Here is a 15,639-nt window from a genome sequence, read left to right on the forward strand (position 1 = left end):
TAATGAAGGGGTTAACCCCTCCCACTACCCACCCGGTAGGCATAAACACCCACCATGGGGCAAAATACCACCTTCATTCATCCACCCCGCTACCCACAATAAACATTAAAACAAAATACAAACACAATACTAAACAATACGCCCATTGTTTGCCAGTATGGTTACCTATGCCCTTAATGGGAGCAAAGATACTGCTGCGGCTAAGTTTATTCGAGCATTTGCCCGTTCTTGGCCGCAGCAGTAGCCTGGCGCGTGCCCGAGGGTGACGGGCGCGCGCCGAAGCAGCGGAAGAGCGCCCTCCGATCGGGGCGCTCTCCCTACCGCTGCCGGGTCCGCCGGGTCCCCCGGAACCCCCTGCCGCCGTCCCCCACATCGCGGGACACCAGGGCTCCCTCGGGGAGCCCTGGACGCGCGTGCAGGGGGCGCAGGCTCCCGAAGACGCGTGACCGCGCGTCTATGACGCGCGGCACGCCGAGGGGCGGCCACTAGCAAGCCGGGAAATCTCCCGGCTTGCGGATCTGGCCGCACTGCAATTAAGTGTGTTGGCAGTGTAACCTCAATGGCAATGATTTGCACCCCCTCTACCCCAACAATCCCCCTCAACACATACAGTACAGTAATGGGCAAAATTAATATTATCCAAATCGGGATAATAGCTCATTTGCCATTAAAAATAAAACATTTTCCAGCCAGCATAAAGTAAATAAAAGTATTTGCCCTGGCAGACTATACAGCATATCAACATTTTTATTTTAAATTGGTGTTGGTCTTGTGCTTGCTTGGTGATGGGACCTCACCAATCTAGTTAGTATATAAAATTATGGAATACTTTTGAAACCTTTGCAATGCAGTAGGTAATATGCAATACTTTTTGTCTGGATGAGCAATATTACACTCCTTAAATTTTTTTTATTTGATCTACGTTTAGAAAATATAACATTTAATACATTTTATTTTTGTTTACTTTGTAGGTAATGTTTTTACATGAAAAAGGGTGGGGTGTCCCAAACTAGCGTTATACAGATTTTGACGCACCACTGTTCTCTCGTGTAATTACAGTAAATAAATAGGAATACGCCTTGAGTTGGGTCACCTCAAACTGTCATATAAAGGTGACCATTTTGATTGTCCATTTTGTAACAGGTAAAATGAATATTTTTATGATGCAAAGCCCAGTGTTTTTCTTTACAAATATGTGGGTAACATTAAATCACACACTATACTACCAAAGTAAATCAATGCTGACTCCATATTTGTGGGAATAAAAATATACTTGTGGGGTCTCATGCAATAGAAGTGTTAGAGTACACGATATATGCCAATGTATATGCAACTTGTATTTGGAGTTAATTTCAACAAGATACCTCAGGAACAATTTTATTCCGACAAATTTAGAAGTACCCATGATTGACAGGAACTATATCTTCTTTCAATCAATGGTACCCATATATTCATAGGAATACAGTTATATCTTGGTTCCCTTGTCAATGTAACTCTCCCTCATTCCCTCCCCCCCTCCCCCCCAACACCAAAGAAAAATACATACTGTATTACATTTTAAAATGTGTGCGTAATTAAAAAAAAAAGTAAAAGCAGCACATGCAACCCGCCTCTTAATCTTTAGAGTTACTCTATCTTATAATTACAAACTTCTGCTCATGATAAAAAGGGATGATGGTGTAATCCCCTCCTTCAGCACATAGCCAACTTAGAACATGACCTAGATGTGTTGCCTTTTCCATTTGCAATACTAGTTTGGCTTCCTCAATCTCACAAATATTTGGTGTTTTTTTTTAGTAGATCCCTACCAACATTTCTTTTTTGCCTCCACTGTACACTACCGACACACTTTATTAAAGTGTGGCCGGTACCGCAAGTCGGGAGATTTCCCGGCTTGCTAGTGGCCGCCCCTCGGCGTGCCGCGCGTCATAGACGCGCGGTCACGCGTCTTCGGGAGCCTGCGCCCCCTGCACGCGCGTCCAGGGCTCCCCGAGGGAGCCCTGGTGTCCTGCGATCGCGGGACGGCGGCAGGGGGTTCCGGGGGACCCGGCGGACCCGGCAGCGGTAGGGAGAGCGCCCCGATCGGAGGGCGCTCTTCCGCTGCTTCGGCGCGCGCCCGTCACCCTCGGGCGCGCGCCAGGCTACTGCTGCGGCCAAGAACGGGCAAATGCTCGAATAAACTTGGCCGCAGCAGTATATTTCAATCCACATTGTCAAATCTCTTCATAAATATCTTCCCTTATAATAGTGTAGGTGCTCTTTCCAGCAATTTTTTCAAGCTTCCCCATTTTTCTGCCAGGCTTTTTGCATTAGCAAGTACTGTATGAAGTTAAGGTTGTTGCCTGTCTTTCCTACTGATTTGAATTATCTACTATTATCCGATCTGCTCTTGACTTTCTCCTCTGATGGATTTTAGTCTTTATTCCTTTTCTTGTGTCTTTATGTATATGGGTCCTGCTTCGTGATCTATCCTTTCCACCACTCCACACCAATGACCCGAAGCTATTATTAGCCAATTACTTCTTGCCTGTCCCTTCCCTCTTTCAACTAGTTTAAAATCTACTCCTACAGTACCTTATAATCATCCTTTTCTCCAGCACAGAAGATCCCTCTTTGTTTAGGTGCATTCCATCCCTACTCAGAAAAGGAATCAGAGTGCTCTAAAAAACCCAAAACTCTTCTTCATACACCACTTTCTTAGCCATGCACTAACCTGCCTAAGGTCCAACTGCCTCCCTGGGGTAAAGCATGGCACTGGTATTATTTCAGAAAATACTACCTTGGAGGTCCTTGCCTTATGCTTGCGGCCAAGATCCCTGAAATCATTTTTTTAGGACCCTCCCTCTTTCTCAAATGTTGTCATTGGTGCCAACATGTACCAAGGCTGCCAGGATCAGTCCCATCCCCTTACAACAGCCTGTTTATCCGATCTGCAAAGTGCCGAACCCAAGCCCCTGGGAGACAGCAAACTGGTTGATTCATGTGGTCACAGCAACAGATTTCCTCTCTACCCTCCTAATAAGGGAGTCTCGTACCACCACAACCTTTATTGTTCTCTGAGTATCATGAGTCCCCATTGTGATGGAGGAACTATTCCCCTGTCTGCTAGAGGAATCAGTCTCCCTAGCCTTAACATTCCTGCCCTGACACTCCAAATATCTTCACTCAATCTGGCAAATCTATTGGAATGGATCAGCTTAGAACTGGTCTGTCTCTTCCTCTTTCTCCTGCTTCCCCTTCCAACTGTTACCCAGCTACCTACCTGTTCGTGGTCCCCACTCACAGCTCTGCCCTCTGCACCATTAGTCTCAGCTGGGGCCTGCTCAGTGAGCACTAAACGGCTTTCAACATTGTCTATGTCCCTCAATGTGGCAAGTTACCCCCTCAGATTAGCAATCTGAGAATCCAAAGAGACCACCTGCTCACACTTCCCACAGAGGTATACACTCAGGAAGGGCTATTGCAAGTGCACATACTTTACATGTGACAAGATGTGTATTGAGTGGCATTCTCAACACTGCTCCCACTCACTATGCTGACTCGAGTTTTGCATCTGTAAACTTTTAATTGAGCAGACTTGTTCTTTATTGCCTTTGCTTTTATGCTGTGAAATATAGTCTATGACATTTATTATTGGCATTAGCTGCAATGCTACCATCATTAATCTCGTCAGTAAGCAACTATGCTGAATTTTAATCATTCAACATGCCTACATTACTATTTTGCAGGACTATTTTGTACTATCATTAGTCTCAAAGCCTCAACAAACAACATGTAAATTCAAGATAAATCTATACTTTTGAATGGTGCAGTATCCAGTTTGTGGCTAATTTATGGACCATATTTATGCAAAACCTCTCTGGGTTTTCTTTGGTCATATAGAGCTGTTTATTGCTGGTTACTGAATTATTAGAAAAACTATTCCCTATTTGCCCAGGAATAGCAAAGATATATTTGCCTGTTGATAAGTTTTGCATTATTTACCAAACTAAACACTATTGGCATATTTTTGTATCTCCTAGCAAAATTTGGAAGATAGACGATGTTTGATAGTTAATGCCACAATTGCCATAGTTCACATAATTTGCCAAAATCTAGTTAAACAAAGTTGTTTTACAGAAATTGATGTTCAAGGTGCAGTCTGCTTACACCAGAGTATGCGGGAGGTGCTGACTACCATGGTAGAATAGAATCAATAGTGTGAGGTAAGGGGGCAATGAAAATACAAGGTGTCCACACCAATTGTTTCCTAATAACATGTACAATTATTTATTAAATGGATTGTACATTTACTGTTTACTTAATAAATACAAAAGCGCAAACAGAACCCACTCCCTAAAATAGTGAAGTCTTAACTTTATCTCTGCGAACGTTCTCCTTTCCACTCAAATAGAGGAAGAAGCCTTAATAGTCTGGGCAGTAGCAGCTGCCTCTCAAGACCTGCTAATTAAAGGTGGGCAGGGCGAGCTTGGAAACAGGGAGGAGGGGCCATGGACCCCCAAACAATTGTTTACCATGGAAAATCTACAAACACACACAACACCCCTGTAAGCTGTGAATAACCAGTTTATTACGACTTGTTTCTTTATTAGAGAGGTAAAGAGAATATTCACAGAGATAGTGTTAGGAGTTGCAGAAAAGGGGGCATCACCTGCACCCACAGCCTACACAGTACGTGCACCCATAGCCTTCAGTATCTGCAGCCCACGCTACAGCAGCAGCCCATGCTACCTCCCTGCTAGTGTGTCCCAGCTGCTAGAATCCAGTCCTGCAGTTGCTCCCAATGACAGAATAATCAGGTCCTTTATGGAGTCCGCTGGAAAAGGATCCACTCTGGTTCAGCAAGGGACCACCATGATGCAAGTTATTACAGGCTTACAAACTCAAGTCACTGACCTTCAAGGGTGAGACAGTTGTTTGAACTACCTGTTAACTTTGTTACTCCATCGACTCTGCGAAACCAGATTGGGCATGTACATAGTTGGCTTGTTAATGCAGAAACTCAGATGCAGGATCTATTTGTTTCCCAGCCTGTCTCTTCCACCCAATCAGCGTGCTGACTGCCGCTGCCGGAAAAATTCTGTGATGGCTGGCATATTGCTCTCCCGATTTGCACCACCATTACATACTTTTCTATATATACATTTTTGGTTTGGGATTTTTGCTCTGTATGTTATTTATTTTGGTTATAGTGCAGACCGTTTGCATTTAGCATGGAATATAGGCTAACATCTGGTTACTTGAGCATTACCAATAGCCCCTAAGGTAATATTCCTTTAGTTTCACATCAGTCAAAATCACCACCCTGCTATGAGCTCTATTACAATAACATTCTTAAACTTTTGGAAAATACAGCTGTGAAACTCAAATTACTTAGATTTTTCTTGCTATGGTACAGTATGTTCAAATAAAATATGTATCTGTAAATGTCTGCTTTTATGTATATGTAATAGCAGAAAAGTAATACTTTGGTTTGAATTATTAGATCCGAATAACATTTTTCACAGAATAATGAAACTTTTGTGTTAAATAAGTGGAAAGATGATCAAATAAGCACATTTATGAGTCTTCTAACCATAAATTATTCCATTATTAACCATAATAAATCTATAAAAATCTGCTTATTTACCATCCAAAAGGCTGCATACATCAGTCATTCGGTAACCTAAAAATGCGGTATTAGAGCCAAAAAAATTACCTTCTTTTTAATGTGTAATACATCCGCGTTCCACCGCCAAATCTTTTTCCCTTTTTATCGGATCCGTTAAAAGCATCAGATCTGATTACAAAACTGGCATAATACTGAATTTTTAGATAAAAACTGACATACATTGAGTTCCAATATTGATTGGAATGGGAACCACAGAAATACCGCAAATAATTTATCATGTATTTAAGACTGGCGTTAACCCTGTCTTTCCTATGTACAGTATATAATGACCAATGTACTGGTCATTATATTCATAGCAATAACCAAAAGAAGGGCCATACCGCTCAGCCTAATATTAATAACAATAATCAAAATAGAAACAGGGTGCTATAGGAAAACTAACACTTATTAACAGGGTGGGTCCCAGAAGAACCTGATATAGGAACATTTTCGGGTTCTTCCGGGACCCACCCTGTTAATAAGCATTATATACATAGGCCAGATAAGCTAAATTAACCTGAAATAGATGATAAAATAGTTATTAAAGTACATTACAGTACATATTACCCATTAAGTAGCCTACGAATCATGGGTTTTAATGACTAGGTGACCGCAGAGAGCTACAAACGGGTTGATATAAATATAAAAGTACACTACATACCCCATCTTGCCAACCTTGTCCAATAATTATTAAGTAATCCTTTGCCTTTTTTAGGACCATATAACTGCTCACACATCATCACAAAAGCACTAGTCAACTCAAGTTAACGAATCTCAGTATCTCAAATAGTTAATGTAAAACCTAATTCATCTTATTAAAGGTATCTAAACTCCCACAGGACCCAGTACTTGTCTCCTAAGACCCACCATCAGCAACCTGCGTATAGTATTATGGCTCACTGAAGAATCTTGGTACAGTACATCCCTTCTGCTAATGCTTTAGCAGTCTAGGATGTTTGGCCATGGCCAAAATGCTGCCGGCGCTCTGCCACAATGCAAGTTGCTGCCAGAACTCCTGACCGCAGGACACCTTACCACAGGTCACCACACAGCTGAACATCTCACCTCTAATTGCTGCTGCAGCCACCTTTAAAGGTCCTTAGTATCGGATCTTCCCGGTGCAGCCAAAAAGGTCCTGGGTGCTGATCTCCCCACCGAGGTTCCGCTGATCCCCCACTGAGGTACTCAGCTGGCTGCCGCTCCCCATGTAAATTTCCCCATGGGAAATGAAAAAATGTCTCCTGGCTGTTGGCTGGCATGCTGAGTGTCCTGCTTCATGCACACATGGGCATGCTCACAAATTTATGTCGGTGTGACAGCCAGCTCAGTACTTCAGCGGGCAGATCAGCATGATCTCTGCGGGTGATATGCGCTCATGACCTTTTGGCAGCGGCGTGGACATGTTCAGCGGAGAGGTGCCCTGCGGTAAGGTGTTCTGTGGTCAGTTGTCCAGCGTCTGACTTGCGTTGCGGCAGCCAAATGTCCCATTCATTGCTCAACTCAAATCATCTCCCTCAAATCACTTTCCTGTCTAAATGTATTCCAGACATCTGATGTTTGCCATTGCAAACTGTCAGGAATCAACATTCTCCACGCTCCCCACACAGAGTACTCTCTTCCTCTAGGGAGCTCCTGGACACACAACACAATCCTGCCTTACCGGTCTCCGCGGCTCCCCGCCTCTACCGCCGTCGCTGGATTACTCCCCTCGGCGATTCCTCTGCTCAGCGCCGGGAGCGCCACGCCCTCCCGCGCGCACACTTGCACCCTCCTTTGGCGCGGTCCACACGCGTACACGCATTACAGAGCGCGCTCATTCTGCCCACTCTTCTTCCTATCCCCCGGACATCAGGCTCCGCCCCCGCACACCACACGGGCATACTCAGGTTACCAATAAGACTCACCTGGCTTGTTATGACTGCAGCGTCTCCCTGTACCTCTTCCTGTCCCGCCTCCGTTTCTGATTGGATCTCCCTGCTTTATCTAGCTCCTCTCTCCTCTCAGTCTTTGCTCGACATAGTCTTTGTATGGAAGTACTTCGTGATTCTCTTAGTGTTTTCTCAGGTTCTGACACGGCTCGTACGACTACCCCCTCTGGCTCTCGATCCCGGCACTCCTTGGACAACGCTCTCTCTGGTAACCCCTTGAACATGGCTTGGACTACTACTTACCTCCGCTCTCCACTCCCTGACCTCGGCAAGGCATTCTTCACTCTATCTCTACAACTGGTACCGGTGCACTATAATCTGGTGCACTATAATAAGATGGCTTTCAACATGCGTAGCGGACACTACGAGTAGCTTGTAATGCCTTTCGACTTATGTAATGCTCCCGCTGTCTTCCAGGATTTCATCAACGAAGTCTTTCGTAAGGTACTCAATATTTTTGTAATAGTATACTTGGATGATATCCTGATTTTTTCCAAAGATCTCCAGGACCATATACGTCACACCTCCTACGTCCTTTCCCATCTCCGTGAACACCATTTGTACGCCAAGCTGAAGAAGTGCACCTTTCATCAGATCTCTACTCCGTTCCTGGGGTACATAATTTCCGATGAAGGTTTTATGATGGATTCCGGTAAACTTCAAGCAGTTACTGAATGGCCAAGAACCAATTCTCTCAAGGCCATACAACGTTTTTTAGGGTTCGCTAATTACTATCGTAAATTTCTAAGTAATTTTTCTACCATTGTGGCACCTCTCACTGCGATAACCAAAAAAAGAGCTGATCCTTCTGCTTTGTCATCCGAGACCCTCTCCGCCTTCAAGACACTCAAGGAGGCTTTTATATCTGCACCCATTCTCCGTCATCCAACATTGAACTTCCCTTCATTCTGGAGGTCGACGCTTCTGATTGCGGCGCTGGAGCCATTCTTTATCAGAGACCAACGCCTCAAGATAAGTTACATCCCTGTCTACCCATCTCCAACATCCCTTCTGGAGTACCAGCCGTAGATGAACTCATTTCTTCCCTTCAAACCGCATGGTCCAGGATTTAGTCTAACCTTCTCGACTCGTCCCGCAGATCGAAACTACAGGCCGATCGTCATCGTCGTTCGGCGCCCAGTTACAAGCCAGGAGATTTGGTATGGCTCTCCTCTAAGAATATCCACCTCAAGGTACCATCTCCAAAATTGGCACCTAAGTTCCTGGGTCCCTTCCCTATTTGTGAACAAATCAATCCTGTGGCATTCCGGTTCCAACTACCACACAGTATGAAGATTCCCAATGTCTTTCATGTGTCCCTCTTAAAACCATTCATCACCAGTCACTTCTTTCCGGATCAGGCTTGTAAACCGGACACTATTACTGTCCAAAATAACGAGGAATACGAAGTTCACTCTCTTTTGGATTCTCGCCTATCCAGGGGCCAGCTCCAGTTCTTGGTGCAGTTGAAGGGCTTTGGCCCTGAAGAGAGATCCTGGGTACCTTTAAAGGACATTCATGCCCCGGCCCTTCTTAAATCCTTCAGGAAAAAGTTTCCAGAGAAACCTTTCATGGACCGTCCTGAGGCCGTTCCTGAAGAGGGGGGTACTGTCAGGAATCGGCGTTCTCTGCGCTCCCCACACAGAGTACTCTCTACCTCTAGGGAGCTCTTGGACACACAACATAATCCTGTCTTACCTGTCTCCGCGGCTCCCCGCCTCTGCCGCCGTCGCGGGATAACTCCCCTCGGCGATTCCTCTGCTCAGTGCCGGGCGCGCCCACGCCCTCCCACACGCACACCTGCACCCTCCTCTGGTGCGGTCCACGCGCGTACACACGTTACGGAGTGCGCTCATTCTGCACACTCTTCTTCCTATCCCCCGGACCTCGGGCTCCGCCCCCGCACGCCGCACGGGCATACTCAGGTTACCAATAAGACTCACCTGGCTTGTTATGGCTGCACCAATCTGCAGCGTCTCCCTGTAGCTCTTCCTGTCCCGCCTCCTTTCCTGATTGGATCTCCCTGCTTTATCTAGCTCCTCTCTCCTCTCAGTCTTTGCTCGACATAGTCTTTTTATGGAAATACTTCTGGATTCTCTTAGTATTTTCTATGGTTCTGACACGGCTCGTACGACTACCCCCTCTGGCTCTCGATCCCGCCACTCCTTCGACAACGCTCTCTCTGGTAACCCCTTGAACACAGCTTGGACTACTACTTACCTCCGCTCTCCACTCCCTGACTTCGGCAAGGCATTCTTCACTCTATCTCTTCAACCGGTACCGGCAAGTATTGTCTACATTACTACACCTGACCTGGCAACACTTTATACCACACTCCGGACACGCTCCCTTTGCTGCGGGTGCGTGTATTACCACTTCCCCCTTCAGCTCAGGGGACAGGTCTGGTCTGCGGGCAACACCGGCGTAACACAAACATGTTATAGTCAATTTTAAAGTACTTAACGTAACTTTTTTTCCCAGGACATACTTGAAAATATAATTGCTTCACAAAAGTGATAAACTGTGCCATGCCATGGAGTAAAGACCTTCAAAATTTAGCACCAGTTTGTGGATCAGGGCCTCTGTGTTACATCCTGATAAAATATTATAAATAAATAAAGAGACATAGTAAAAAAATAGCTGTTTACTGTATGCAAACAAAATATATCCAAAAGTGCTTACATGTACCCACGCTCTGTATGACTCTATTTGATTATATTATGAAATCTTTAAAGGACAATAAAGCAGGTAGCCCTTGGCAAAGGCAGCAGAGCCCACGGAGCAAGATAAGGATGGGAAACGGTCACCCTAATCCTTACCGAGGTTACTCATGAGGAGTATGAAGGTCCTCCTCCAGCTGCCCCTGCCACTGCTGCTTCTTCACCTACTCCAACCGCAGCTCCCAGTGCTCCAGCTGCCTGTGCTCCACCACTTGCCAGAGTGCCTCCAGCTCCAGTTGCTCCAGTGGCACCTAGCTGCTCCTTTTGTACCAAGGCGTCCAACTGCAGCACCAAGAGCAGATGCCCTTGCAGATGCCGCTATTATGGCACATTAAGAGGACCTTTTAGGGATGCAGAGGTCCGGGTTCTCCAGAATTACCCATCAGCTGGCGACCATGGCGCACACCTCCTGATGCCAAACCTGGGTGATCACCCACATTATGCGCCAGCACAGCAGTGCTCTGACAAACAGCATGCAGTGGGACAGGTGATGGCTGCTGTCAATGGGCTGACATGAGCTGTGCAGCAGGGAATAGAGAGCCTGCAAGCTCCATCTATTTTAACCACAACAGTGGCATCCAATGAGTCCCTGCCAACATCAGGGGGCTTATTGGTATTGGCCACTATATCTCCTCCTCCATACAAAGTAAAATAAGCCATTCCACTTCCTGAGCCACTAGTGCAAGGTCGTTTGAGATGTGGTAGGCCTCGTACGAGGGGGCATAGTGAAGGAGGAAATTATTTTTCATCTTGTTGGTCAGATTTGACCTTAATGTTAATGTTAATGTTATGATTTGCACACAGTGATGTAACTGTGTGTGAATAACATTTTTGTTCAATACGGCCTCTTGGAAATGTATTTAGTTAAAAGTTCGGATATTTTTCTGGTCAGCGTGAGGGCATCGTAACGCTAATCACCTTTGTGTGTGTTTCGACTATTGATACATTAAATGGGAGAAATGTCACAATAAAACATTTAGCGGACTTCTGAGTATCTACCCCATAGAGAGATTCTTCAATAGCCTCCACCCATCATCTGCTTGTACCCTAAACATACTGTAGCACTATAATAGGCTGAGCATTTGAAAAGATGAGGCTGGAGGGACAACAGGCTTCATCACCCCCATGTAAATGTTAAAAAAAAAATCTGTTAGGTTCTTCTCTACAAGACAGAAATAAAATGCACAGATACTGGTTCAAATTATATTCTTCAGCAACTTTAGTCTCAACTTCTACCATTCCAATGTCCCAGCATTATTTGTCAAAAATAAATCCTGATAATCTGATACAGGTTTCCCAACTATCCTGAATTTAGAAGGACTGTCCACATTTTGTATGAAATTGCCCAAAAGTCTTTCAAGACTGTCTCACATTTTAATCTTGTCTGTAACTGTTACATACGCCCATAACATGTATTATCTCTGACTGTCTATGAAATGTCTGTACGCATACATTTTAACCTCTGTTCCTTATTTTAATATAAACATGACTCTGTGCCCATGACACATTTTAAAATGAGTGGTAACTGAATGTATTATTTATTATAAATAAAATAAATGCATAATACAGTATATCAAATGTTGAATATCATGACAATGGGGATATCTTGCGTTTGAATGCTTTTGACTGCGTTTAGTAGCAGGGTGGTATGGACTGGAGATGCACAGAGTAAGAATGAAGAGAAACAGCCATGTTTGATGGCAGAATAGTTTTTTCACTTAAAGTATTTTACTGAAACATTTCAGTGAACATTATCTTGAAAACGTCCTGCTGGAAAAGTGGCACAAAAATCATAGCAATGACAGAAAACAAGGTAAGCTAAAAGTAATTGTCCTGCAGTCACAAGGAGATGTCTTTTTGGAATGTCCTATCCTGCTCTTTGTAAGAAGATTGTTTCTTTTCATAAGCCATAAAAGATATAATGGACAGCAATCAAATCACATCAGTTAATGGGAAAATGTGCATCTCGCTGCTTCAGCTGCTGTCAAGTTATTTACCTAACATTTACCGTATGTTGCGCTTTTGAGTTTTATACACGATGCATGTGAACAATGAAAGCAGATAAAGTTTGGATCCCAAGACACCTCTAATGCTGTTGAAGAGACACCTCTGAGATTGCATATTTAATCTTCTCTCTATGATGCTTTAACATTTATGTGCAAATAGAAGTTTCATTTTAGGAAACATGTACAGCTCAATCATTTATTATTCAGTCCTTGATTGATGCGTTTTTTTATCAGACACTTGTAAGCATTTTTCAGTAGAGTTTTAAAGTTAGTTGGCAAGTGGAAACTTGGAAGGGGTGTGACTTATTTCCTTATTTTTGTTTGAATTCCAGGTGTTTTGTGTAGTTCATCTACTTTCTTTACACATCCAAAGTAACAACCGCCTTCTGTCATCACAGGCTGGGAGCAGACAAAGGCTGGAAAACATTTGATTAGCATGCATTGTGTGTTTCAGAGACCCCACTGAAAAAATGGTCTCTATGTATTACTACATTTGTTTGGTAGACAAAAATGACAATGTTATGTTATTTCTAAAATATTTTTTTTTCGGATTTAAATGACACCGCCCATTTAAAAATATGTTTCATTGGCCAAATCTTTAAAAGTTATATAAACATAATGTGATTAGAAGACATTTTGCTGACTGGATGTTATTGTGCTAGAATATCTATCAAACGTAAGTGTATGATTTTCTGTAGAATTTAATTTGAGTCACATTACAGTACAAAAGAAAAGAAAATATTAAATTCTGCTCTCCTATTACTTAGATTGCGTATAAATCATGGTGCAATGGAGGAAAAATGTTGCAAAGTTTAACATATTGATCCCTTGGGACCAAGAGAAAAAAGACCCTCCAATATCATGCACTCTATGATATTATAAAATGACTGATACCGGTGAGTATTGGAGATCACTATGGCTCTTTTCAGTTGAACATTTGTGAAAAAAAATGGTTTAAAAGTCCCTGTAGAGGAGTAGTAGCACTGGTATATTTGGGTGTCAAAAGCAAATAAATATATATGTATGTTAACCCAAATAGTTAAATACCAATACTGCTGTGACATCGGAGGAGTACTATTGTCTCCAAAATAGGTATAACTTGTAATGTATTACAGGATTAATATGGCACTATATATATATATATATATATATATATATATATATATATATATATATATATATATATATATATAGTATTTTTGAATAACCTTTAGTAATTTTCTGTCTCAAATGTTTTTATTTATAGTGTCTATTTAATTGCTTGTAAGCTCAAAAATGTATAGTATGTTTGCATCTTGAATCTATACAACACTAGATGTTCTATTGGAACACAGACTGAGGAATATTTATTTAAATGCGATTATCTTGTCATCCTCATTTACATATCTGCGTATCAGTATCTCTGTGCATCAGAACAAATGGTATACATGAGTGCTATATATAGGATAATCACAGTATCATATGCTATGTATTACCTATACAACAAATGGTCACAGATATTGATACAAAAGGCAATGGTAGCATGGAGTCTCCAAATACTTCTAGTGTCCTTGTAATCTATGCAACAGTTTAACACTCTCTGTTACCTTTTAACCTGGGATTGGGGGGGGGGGGGCAGGGGTGCAAGGGCTACATGTATAAGATGGTTTTGGTGTTATCAGTAAAAATACATATTAATGCAGTAACTGTCACATGAATCCCTATAAATTAAAACAGTAATATTCAGTGGAGCTGAAAGGTAATGCATATGTTCATGTTTTACTAATAACAGGTATCAATTAAATTTGGTTCTTATTCTTGTTAGATAAATGGATGATACTCGGAAAGATGACAAAAGACAAGAACCCCCATGCTACATCCAATATGACAAATTATTTAGTACTATGTATTTTATCTATATTGCTTACTCATAAATATGGGTCATTTAGTTCAATACTTTGGCCAAAATATTTTAAGCCTACAGCCACATCACAGTAAACCCATTTCAGTAGGTGCTACACTACCAATATTATACTGTTCTACGTATTTCTTATACTGCGTAGAGGGAAGAGGAAATAGAGTACTGCAGCCAACAGCATGGGGTTTGTGATATATGCGGTGTCTAAAGGGTTAACATGTAAGAAACACTATTCAGGTTCTATTCTAGTAGGTTTGATAACCAACTAACAAGCTTTTTTTGGCACTTCCCATATGATTTGAAAGATTGCTATTCAGAAATCTTCTATGATCTGCCAAACTCGTACGGGAAGTGCATTTTCCCGAGAGTTCTTGCTCCTGCTCAAACACATCGAGTGGGAGCTTAAAAAAGCAAAAAGCGCAATTTTGATAAAATCACACTATTCTACTGTAGTAACCCGATAATCTCATCAGGGCTTTGAAATGGCGAGTTTATCAAAGATCTCATCTCACTACCCCAAGGGTAGCGCTCGAAATGGACATAGATAAACATATTGGCAGTCAATGGCCAACCTAAAAATAAGCAAGCATCAAAAAAACACAATTATAAAAAAACAAGCATAAAAAAACAGAATTAGAAAAAAACAAGCATTCAAAATAAGGAATTAGAAAAACTAAGCATCAAAAAAAGAGAATTAAAAAAACAAGAATCAAAAATAGGCACTGAAAATAAATACAATCAATGTTTTTCCGAGTCCATCAGCAACAGCAGAGTAATGCTTGCACTACCCACAAACAAGAGAAGACCCCGGAACTGAGGTGGGAAGGTACAAAACCACGCACCCACAGCACCGGAGGCGTGTCTGGATGGCGGATTGTTTAGCGTTGCCGAGTCTGGGTTTGAGAGAGTGGGTTAATCCGTATACTTGCCGGGTCCTTTGCTTGGAGAGAGCAGAATCATAGAAGTCTGTTAAGCCGTGGTATGGGATTGTAAATGTCAGAATTGTCAAAGTCCATGAAGCCGTAATCTTGGGTTGGAGAGGTAGCTGTAGTCGAGGGTAAGCCGAAGTCAATATCCAGAGGGGGTTCACTTACAAGCTGGTTCGGTACATAAGAGGTTAATCTGCAAAACAAGACTGGGACAAGGCAAAGCGCAACTGACGTGGAAGAAACAAGGCTACAAGTGGTTATACTGAGCAAAGACTGAATGACAGAACAGGTATATAAAGGAAATAGGAACCAGAACGGAGGCGGAGCGGAGGCGCGGCCTCTGCGGAGGTTATCATAGGCTGCAGGAGACAAGGGGCACTTAGCAGTGTTGACTCACAGCTAGGGATCGGTGCACGTCGTCACGTGTGTGCGCCGAGCGTGAGGGAGGCGGGGTGCGTTGGGGGGGGGTGGAGTCAAGCTCCATGGCAAGGCCTGAAGAGTTGCTGGTG

The sequence above is a fragment of the Ascaphus truei genome, chromosome 3 (assembly GCF_040206685.1).
Source record: "Ascaphus truei isolate aAscTru1 chromosome 3, aAscTru1.hap1, whole genome shotgun sequence".
Taxonomy (NCBI): domain Eukaryota; kingdom Metazoa; phylum Chordata; class Amphibia; order Anura; family Ascaphidae; genus Ascaphus; species Ascaphus truei.